At 42.7% G+C, this 10,850-nt stretch overlaps 1 long non-coding RNA gene across 1 annotated transcript; it reads left to right on the forward strand.

Moving 5' to 3' along the window:
• Positions 1-729: 729 nt before the first annotated feature.
• On the forward strand, positions 730-7,868 carry LOC102574514 (uncharacterized). Its single transcript, XR_002086616.2, has 3 exons — positions 730-801; positions 2,989-3,053; positions 7,463-7,868. It is a non-coding gene; the product is annotated as an uncharacterized LOC102574514 (long non-coding RNA).
• Positions 7,869-10,850: the final 2,982 nt, after the last annotated feature.

The following is a 10,850-nucleotide window of genomic DNA, read 5'->3' on the forward strand; positions in this document are numbered from 1 at the left end:
CATTCCTTCATTTACTCTCTGCACTCAGTGGCACCCCCCTCTTCCCTCCCATTTTCTCCCCCACCTCCCCCTCTGATCACTGCTGCTGTTCCTACTATTTCTTTTTTGACTTGGAGAGCTTCAGAGCCACTCCTGTCCCACTCCACAGGGCTGCGTGCAGGCTGGGTTCAGTCAGGGGCAGCAAGCAGTGGTGGGTGGGTTCCCTCTTCCTGCACTTGCTCCTAGCTTGGCAGGCAGCACTCAGGGGGACTGGGCAGGAAGGAACAATGTGCCCATCACTGGGGCCACCATCCTTGGCTGAGCCCAATCCCAGTTGGAGCAGGGCAGGAGGGGCTCTGGAGCTCCCCCTGCCCCCATGTCAGTTAAAGAGAGCAGGGAGGGGATGGGGGGGAATGGGATGGGAGGAGACATGCCACTGAGCACTGAAAGGGAGGAAGGGGATTTTTACTTTTTTCAGGGACTTCAAAAATAGTTCTGGACTGCTGCTCCTTCAATGTGGTCTGAAAGTGGGATGTGACCATGCCATTGTGCTCCGTTCGAATCCATCCTGGTACCCTACCACTGCATTCCTGGCAGCGCAATGTCCTCTCCCCCTTTTCTTTATTAAACAATTGTTTGTGTGTGGGGGGCTGCTCATTTTCATGGCCCAAAAAACCAGAGTACCTTTCTGTATAATGAGAGCAAATATTCATTTGTGGATTTTAAACATATATAGTCTTCTTTCTTACAGATGAATTCTGGACGTGCTTTCACTGATCAATGGAGTAAGACCACATTCTGAAAGCACACTGGAAAAGAACAGTAAGTTCATATACTTCCTCCTAACAAAATAATGTATCTCCCTATGCCCCTTTTTCTGAAGGGGGAAAAGGAAAAAATGGAGTGGTTTTGTTCAGTCCAATAGTGAAGACACAATTGTGCCTAATAATAAACAGCCCTGAATAAAAGGCATGGGGTGAAGCTGTACAATCCCAGGACACCCTGTTCTGCTTCTCCCTGTTGCTTTTACAATTCACCGTACCTGTGACGGTGCGAAGAAACAGCAGTCTCTGAGCTCTGAAGAAATTACCTAATAATGGCACACAAGACTCACAGAGGGGAAAAACAGCTGCTATCATTCACCCACACAGCAAGCAGGCAAGAACTGGCAGCATGTGGGATTCACTAAGAGCTGTTTCAGTGGCTGTAATGCACTAGCACTTTTCTGGGACCCATTAGTCTCTGAAGATTTTGTTGTTAAAAAGGCTTCTAGCTGTGACAGAATGACACAAATATAATAACTTGAAACCCAATGCCCAAATGATTCCCATCATCCCTTTGGGGTATTAATTTTTAGGCCTAGTAATGGCAATGAAGTTGAAGCTAACTACCAGAAAGGAGGTTTTCTTCAAAGGGAAGGCTTGGTAAGAATTTGGACCTGTCTGCCAAATAATGGGTTGAAGACAGTGATATTAATACATGCCTGCAAGAGGAGGGAGAACGATTCCCTAAATAACAGAATGTACCAAGGAACAGCCAGGAGAGCCTCAAGGGTGGACTTAGGTGCTTTTTCTCTCTTCAAGTCCTTTGGACCAGACCCTGAAGTGGTAGAAGGCAGTGTAGTGCCCTCCGTTTAAATGGCCCTGCATTCAGGCATTCTAAGCAGAGTCCCCTTTCATTTTATGTATCAGCACAATGATATAATTGGCAGTCATTCTGACTTGGTCTTTCAGTGAGCACCTTGCTAGAAAATTTCAGAAGAGCTCCTTTACTAAAGGCTGTCTAGTTCTGTTACATAGTGCTGCAGGTCTCTCTGCTGTCAGTGTTTATTCTTTGATTGTCCAAAAGTAATTGCTTCTTTTATGCTGCTGTAGTCGTCTTACGACTTCCTTCTGCCAGCTTCACTGCAGTATCATACTCCAGGAAGGGTTCAGTTGATCTAAAAGGGTTAAGTTGACAATGTTTGGGCAGCCCTGGGCTATAGGCTGTTGTAATTGCTGTACTGTTAAGTCCTGAAGTGCTTCTGCCTTCCTGTGCTCTCTGGAGGGACTTGGTTGGGAAAACTGGATGTAAAATGCATGATCTGCCTTTTTGGTTTGGTGTTTTCTTAATTGGCTTTGTCTGGGTTGAAGATGACAGAGAAGGTTTGAGCCACTCAGAGCTGTCATTTCTGTAATTAAAAAGAACTATTACCAAAAGAGGAGACTCATTGTTCGGGCTGGGTTTGAATTACAGAACACGTTTAATTATCAACCTTTCTTCCTAGTTATTTTAATGTATTATTAATTCAGTTTCTCAAAATATCCTTTTCATTTACAACCGCTGATGGAATAAAATGTGACACAATTTGTTTTCTTTTTTGCTAAGTAGATGATGTACTCTAACAGAGCAGGTCAACGTGACCTTAGCTTTTGTGATATCATAGGACAGTTACAATAGGACCTTATGAAACCCTCCTTTTTTATGCATTTGAAAATTTCAGAAAGAAATTAATATGGGTAATTAGACTTTAACCCTTTGTAGTGGGTGGCGGGGGTTGCCATCTTGGAACTGACTTTTTGTTTTAACCCCCCCCCTTCCCCCCCCACACACACTATACATTTTCTGATGGGGGGAAAAATCTGTAGATGGGGTAAACAGAGTGAAAAAAATAGCAGACAGGAGTTGTTTCAGTAATCATGATCTTAATACCATGTAAATGTTCTTATTTGGTTACTTTATTGATATTCAACCTTTCTTTTATTTCAGTGTGTTCTGAAGACAGCTTTTTGGGTAGTAAAAAGTTCAGAGCCCCTTCTGGTATCTATCTAGAGTGGAATGGACAGTCTTAACATTGAATATAATGTGACAAAACACCCACATGGTGAATATTGGTGTTACATCAGCTTTGGTTTCTGATCCAAGTTTTTCATTCCTGTTAAAAAAAAACAAATAATAATAATGCAAAACAAAGATGAACATGAACCTAGTTTGATAATTGTTTTCCTGGTATTTCCTGTTTTCTTACAGGAAATTCTTGGTTTATATCAGGAGTTTGGCAACCTGCAGGGACTAGAAGACTGATACTGGCCACTGTGAGTTTTATGTTTCCTCTGAACACAACATTCTCAAACTTAAACTTTCAATTGAATTTTGAAAAAACTTAAAATTAAGGTTCGCATAAATTTGTGAGCAAAGGCGAAGGCTGGTAATTAAATGCAAAATCGTTTGTCTATTCATACCGTACTCACTCATTTAGTACAGTTTTAGCTTTAACTTTTCTCCCTCTGAGACTTTTAATCAAATATGCCACTGAATCCACTGAGCCCATTCGAGCTAAGATTCCTGCTTTCCTCTGTCTTGGCTAACCCTGCTTGATGTTCTCAGGCTTCCTCTTAACTGTCTGCTTTATATCCACCTATTACATCAAGATGGTTGGTATTTCCATAAATGGAGACTGCCTCTAATAATTGCCCACCCCCGGTCTAAAGTATTTCAGCTGGAAAGTTGCTTAATGAGTTTAGCTGAACTGTTGAGGATTGCGAGGGTATCTCTGCCGCTTGATGGGTGCCCCACCTCCTGGTCACCATCTTGGGACTGGAAGTCCCACCCTTAACTCTTGACTTTTGCCACTGGAAGCCCCTCCCCTTGCCCCTGGAAGTATGCTGGGGGGGAGGGGGCAGTTGCCATTTTGGAACTGGAAAAAAAACAACAAATCATATACTAAAAATCAAACATCTACTATGATATTTTCATTTTATTTCAAAAAATATTTTTGCCCTGTTTTATGTGTATTTGCATAGTATATATAGAGATGATGGCATAATAGCTCAAAATAGCCTTACTCTTATTTTATTGTGTGGAGTATGCATGTGGTGCATACCACATGCTCCCCCTGGTGCACAGCCCCCGCTGCCCATGGCAGCAGCAGCCACTGGCAGTGGGCCCTCAAGGTGCTCATAGCCTGCAGCAGGTGAAGCCCTGCAGAGGCATGTGGCAGGAAGCGTAGCCAGGCCAGCCTGGCTCCGTTGTGTGGGGTTCCCTGCAGCTCACATGCAATTCTCGGGACTCAGCTGGGAGTCACGTGTGATGGAGCTGGTGGCCTGGCCCCACTCCTTGCTGCCATGTGCAACTCCTGGGAATCAGCAGGGAGTGGTAGGGAGCTCCATACAAAGAAGCCAGGCCAGCTTGGCCCTGCTCACTACTGCCCTAGCTGAGTCCTGGGAGCTGTGCATAAGCCATGGGGAACACTGTGCAATGGAGCCAGGCTGGCCCCATGCTCCTGCCAACCCAGGCTTTATGCTCCTGCTGCTCCAGCTCAACCCAGCCCCATGCTCCCACAAGTCCCAGTCCCAGCCTTAGAACAGACCCTGTGCTCCCACCAGCCCCAGCCCCAGGCTGTGTGCTCCTGCCAGTCCTGGCATGGGCCCCACACTCCCCACTACCCACTGCCACTTCCATGCCTGCTGCCTAGAGTGCTACAGTAGGGACAGGAGGAGGAGCCACTGGGTGCTGGGGAAGCCGAGCAGTTCCCCAGGTGGTTGCAGCAGTAGCAGCAGCAGCCTAACCCAGAAGCTGTGCATGCTGGCCAGGGCTTGGCCCATCCTGCCAGCGAAGGTGGGAGTGCAGCGTGTTGCCCCAGCAGGAGTGGACAGGGCTTGGCCCCATGTGGAACACAGCAGGGCAGCCACAGGCCAGACCAGATATTATTAATTGGTGGGCACCCACCTAAGGGCCAGATGATATTGCCCGTCAGGCTGGATCGAGCCCACAGACCATGTTTTGCCCACCCCGGCTTTAGAATGAGCCAGGGAACTGACCCAGACCTTTCCCAGGCCAAGTTCACTAATTGTCCCTAATGAAAGATGACTTATTTCCTTTTTTGTTTAGTTTGATTAGTGCCAGGTCTTCAAACTTTAATGTCCCATCTTGTAACTAACTTATTTCTCTGGTAAATGTATTAACATTTAAATCGCCCTTTTGTGTTTCCTGGTATCATTTGAGAAGTCACTGACTCAAGCTTCTTTGTGGACCTCACATTTCTCTATTTGTATCATAAACCTTCCAAGACCATGATCTCATGCAATTCTGGTAGAACCAGTTCCCCATTATGAAATTCAGCATGCTTATTTTGTTTGGACTATATTATTAAGAGATGGCTCTGTTTCCTAGTTGATCTAGTTGGGGAGGTCATATGAGTTCCTCTTCAGTGAAAGGGGAAGTGGTGTGGTGGAGTATTCAGCCATCCAGAGTTTAAGATTTTGACAGGACTTGAGTCATAGCAAAGTTTGGTGTGTTGTCATTGAGATCCCAGTGTGGAGGACCCAGGGAGTTGCACTTTGGCTGAATAGAGCCCTAGGGAAAGTACAGGAGGACTGTTTTGAGACACTGATGAATGTTATGGTGTGGGAATTCAGTCATAAGAACTAATGACTGTCTCACTGACAGTAAAACTCGGAAATTTAAGGGCATTATTTCAAGTTTATTACAGAGGATCCAAACAATAAATTATTACCCCCTTGTTTTTAGAACAAACATTCTTCTTCCTGATAGATGAACAACTTCTTTGAGGTTTATGCGCCTTTTCATACTTACTATTATACTAGGGGTCATAAAAAAGGATTTCAGGATAGTGGGCATTAGACTTTAATATTTATATAAAAAATACTTTGTACAAGTATTTCTCTCAAAGGGGAGAATAATGTTTATGCATAGCACTACTGGTAATGTAAACCATCAGTTATATCCTTAGCAGGTGTCAATCAGTAAATAAAGTCACTAGATTCAAAGGAACAGTATCTCTTTACCCCAGTGAGGATCTGACCTGGTATATTTGATTCACAAAATAATGAATTTCTTATTGTTCCTGGATGGAATTTGTTCCTGTATTTGTGGCACAGCTTGTGGAATTCTCCATATTTGGGTTGGCCTCTCCTTTGTCTTCCCTTCAGTGCTCTGGCCCTTTCATTCTGTTTCCTGTATTAATACAAGCCTTTATGTCATTGAAAATTAACAATACAAAAGTGCTGCCCTGCCAGAATAGTGCAGATCAATGACCCAGCTGCAGAATGTTCCAGCTCAGTGGTGCACAAGTCATTTTAACTTCCATTCTCCACTGCTCAACCTCCCAAGGAGCCACCCTTTTGCCTGGTATATTAACTTCTGGAAACTCCTTGTTAATCATTGTGGCTGCAGTTCATGGGCTGAATTTTGTTGCAGAGACCCAAATGCAGTTTCTCAAGTGCACTGGCCCTCATTGTACTAAAAAAACCAAAACAAAACTTTTTTGGAGAGTGAACATGTGTGTTGTCAATAAGCTTAGTGGCATTAGTGTGATGCATCATATGAGAGCTAATATTATTAGCAGGGTATTTAAAAAAGCATTGGGCCAGATCTTCAGCTAGTGTAAATTAATACAGCTCTATTTGCTTGACAGGAAGTGTATCTGCTTATTTCAGGTGAGGCTTATACTAGTACTGTAACATACTGCTGAGAGCCAATATTATTAGCAGGCTATTTAAAAAAAAGCATTGGGCCAGATCTTCAGCTAATGTAAATTAACGCAGCTCTATTTGCTTTACAGGAAGTGTATTTGCTTATTGCAGGTGAGGATCTGGAAATAGAGAATTATAGTTAAGTAGAGCCAGGCCTATCCAACCATCTTAAGCAAGTGTCTATTTAACATACTGTTTAAAAAAAAATCTAATCCAGTATTTCATAAATTTTCCAAATTCCAGACTCTCCCTTTGCCTGAAGAAGGGTGTTTGTACCCAAAAGCTTGCAGAGAACAATTTTCCCAAATATTTAGTTGTTTTAATAAAAGATATCACATTTACCCAAATAACGTTGTCTACCAAATTCCAGAAAGCACTTGCCGATCAGACTTATGGGACAAAATTCCATAATCCTGATTACAGGTTTGCCTGTTTTAATGAGGAATATAAGTCATGTAACCTTCAGCTGTATCATTGTAAGACTGAGGTATCACACTGGGAGAGAAAAGGAAAGCTCTGACATAACTGCAATTTAAATTCTGCCCAGAGAGGCTAAGTGAATTTGTATGTGTATCTGAGATGAGAATTTGGCCTTGAGTTCACAGATAGGTGAGAATTCTTCCAGGATCTTCTCACTGTTGGCAAACAGTTTGACACAAGTGATTATTGAACACTGCACTTGGAATCGCTGCTTTCCTTGTGGTTGCTGTGGAAGACTGCTTTCCTTCCCATTAACTAATTCATGAAGATTTAAAGCAGATGTAAAAGTAGTTGAACTACTGAGGCAAGAACTTTATGGCTTGAGCGTTTCAAACAGTATTCTTTGACAGTAAAAACAAATGATCATAAACTAAGCCTAAAAAGAAGAAATGCTGAACTACCTAGCAAGGAGCATTTTATGTTATGCTGGCAGGATTCTTCATCATTAAGGAGGACAGCTTGTGCTCTAGAGAATGGGAATTCCAGTTTATGGAGAAATTGATTCTTTTTTTTTTTTTTTTTCAATTCAGAAGGAGAGACCAGCGTTTTGGATTTCTCCATGATGTGACACAGGAGGTAATCCCAGTTCCAAGGCAACATGTATGGCAGGCTGCCACAGATCTTGGGAGCTCTGACACACTCTGCCTCTTCAGCAGTCCAGCAGAGTTCTATCACACCTTTGAAATGGAACGTTCTCCATAAAACATTTGCATTTTATTAACCAACAGATTAAAGGAACAACTATAAATCAGAGGAATTCTTCTGGCTAGCCATCACCACATCTCTTCCTCATTAAATTAGGATTTTCTAGATACTAACGTCTGTCAGAATCTCACATTTTTACATATTAGCATGTTTCGCACCCTTACTATCTTATGAAGAAAAACCTACCAAGTTTCTAGACAAATCTAATTCTTTCAATCAAACATTTTAAAACTCCTGTTTTTATTTAATTGCATTTATTTTAGTGTAAAAAATATAATTAATATTTTAGTCAATATAGGACTTGTTCTGTTATGGTAAAATGTGTTATTAGGTAGAATTGTATCAATGTTTTGTCTTGAAATTCAACTAGGATGTCGTTGTTGTTTGTTTTTCTAATGTTGTCCTATTTATTTTCCATGGTTTTAGAGACCTGGCTCTTAGTCACTTTGTAAAAGCCAATGGGAATGCCACAAACCAGAGGTTCTCAATGTTTTTTAGACTCAAAGAATCCCTCAGAAAATGCAACTCTTAGCTTTTACTAATTTTTTTCCTAGGAAAAAATATGGAGTAATTCTTCTCTTGCAAAGAACTCAGACTACAAGAGGGCAGAATGTTTTTGACACTTTTGATTCCTATTGGAAATCTCTGGAGTTATCTCTTGAATTATGTGTAGGTGGTTGTAGTAGTGCTAATATTGTGTGGTATCCCACAGAACCCTTAAAAGGATCTGTCGGCACCACAGGGTGCTGCCACACCCTGGCTATGAATCACCGCCTTACAGTTTTCCAACTGTTTTTTTCCATACAGCTAAGCAATTGAAGAGACAAGCTCCAAAGAGAGTCCCATCCAACCCTGCCTCATTAGAATGGTGCTGCTTGCTAATCAGGGAAGAAACGGGGATTCTCTGCCAAGGGAAGGAAAAGAAAGTATTCTAAAACAAAACCTGATAAGAGAGAGAACTGAAATACCAATTGTATTTCATTAAAGACTCAAGCTAATTTTACAAAGAGATTTTTCTGGTTTTGTTGTGGCTGTAGAAACATTGAATCATATAATCATAGAAAATTAGGGTTGGAAGGGACCTCGGGAGGTCATCTAGGGACCAACCCCCTGCTCAAAGCAGGACCGGACCATCCCCAACTAGATCATCCCAGCCAATGCTTTGTCTAGCCAGGTCTTAAAAACCTCCAAGGATGGAGATTCCACAGCTTCTCTGGGTAACCTGATTCAGTACTTGACTACCCTCCTAGTGAGAAAGTTCTTCGTAATAGCTAACCTAAATGTCCCTTGCTGTAACTTGAGATCATTGCTCCTTGTTCTGTCATTTACCACCACTGAGAATAGTCTAACTCCATCCTTTGGAACTCCCCTTCAGGTAGTTGAAGGTGGCCATTAAATTCCCTCTGTCTTCTCTTCTCCAGACTAAATAAGCCCAGTTTCTTCAATCTCTCCTCAGAGGTCATGTGCCTTAGCCCCCTAACCATTTTTGTTGCCTTCTGCTGGACTTTCTCCAATTTGTGTACCTCCTTTCTATAGGCGGGGGTGGGGGCAAAACTAGATGCGATACTCCAGATGTGGCCTCACCAGTGCTGATTAGAGGGAAATAATCATTTCTCTCAATCTGCTGGCAATACACCTACCAATGCAGCCCAGTATGCCATTAGCCTTCTTGGCAAGAATGGCACACTGTTGGATCATATTCAGCTTCTTGTCCAATGTAACTCCAAGGTCCTTTTCTGCAGAGCTGTTGCTTAGCCAGTCAGCCCCCAGCCTGTACCAGTGCATAGGATTGTTCTGTCACATTACTCAACTGACTTCATGACAGGATTAGACCCTGAGATGGGTCATTGACTGGTGGAACCCTGCACTCATACCCATCTCCAGGGAAGTCAGTGAGGTGTCATGTGGGTGCAGGCATCCACCTGCATAGGTGTGACTGCAGGACCAAGAAGGAATGCATATAAGTGTTTGCAGCACTCAGCTGTCCTGGATACCTGACACATGGAAGATATTGAATTTTAGCCGTTTTTAAAAATGAAATCTCCATAATTTCCCAAGCAGGAAGCAACTTCAACCACCTGAAACCTGAGATACTGTTACTGACTTTGTTTAAGGTAATTTTCATCATCACAGAGCCTCACAAGAGAACTGAGAGATTCCTTACCAGCTAAGAGCTGCCTGCCCAGAGGAGTTTTCCATATATTGACTCCTCTGTGAAATCCCATGAAATATGAACTTTCATTTCTACTCAGGAGAACTTTTACAGTCTTTTCTCCAGTGCCTAATAAAGGGTGTTTGTGCCCAAAAGTTTGCAATTAAAGATTTTTTTTTGCAAAAATCTTGTTGATCTAATAAAAAATATCATCTTCACCATAAGCCCTGATTGTTTTTTCCTTTAGACCAATATGGCTGCAACCTGGATACCTGGCCCATAGAGAGCATTAATTTCACCTGATGTCATGTCCTGGTAAAATTCCTGTGGAGAAATTGCAAAGTAATCAAGGACAGAAAAGTCACTGATTCAATCATTTAGAGTGATAATAAATATTGCCACCATGTAAATAGCATCAGCTGGATATAGAAAAAAGCTGCCGTTCCAATATGAAGCACATAAGTAACAACAATATCCTTCAGAAGATAACAAGACTTTAAATACGGGCAGTCCTTGACTTACAACGTTTCGAGTTACAGCATTTCGCACTTACAACATTTACAAATTGACACCCTGTTTCAATTTTCTGATGTCAGTTTTGACAGTTTTGACTTTACAACACCCCAAAATATGGGAAGAGGTGGGCACATTAGCAGGGAGGAAGAGACTGCAGAAAGACCTGGATAGGTTGCAGGGGTGGGCTAACAAAAACAGGATGCGTTTCAATACAGACAAGTGCAGGGTGCTGCACTTGGGCAATAGTAACCGGCAGCACACTTATAAGATGGGAAACTCCCTTCTTGAAAGCATGGAGGCAGAAAGGGATCTTGGAGTCAATATTGACTCCCAAAAAAGGAACATGGGCCGACAATGTGAGGTCACGGTCGGCAGGGCTAACCAGACCTTATCATGTATCCACAGGTGCATCTCAAGTAGATCCAAGGAGGTGATCCTCCCCCTCTACGTGACACTGGTCAGGCCGCAGCTGGAGTACTGTGTCCAGTTCTGGGCACCCCACTTCAAGAGGGATGTGGACAACATTGAGAGGGTCCAGAGGAGGG

Source organism: Alligator mississippiensis, chromosome 1 (assembly GCF_030867095.1).
Source record: "Alligator mississippiensis isolate rAllMis1 chromosome 1, rAllMis1, whole genome shotgun sequence".
Lineage (NCBI taxonomy): Eukaryota > Metazoa > Chordata > Crocodylia > Alligatoridae > Alligator > Alligator mississippiensis.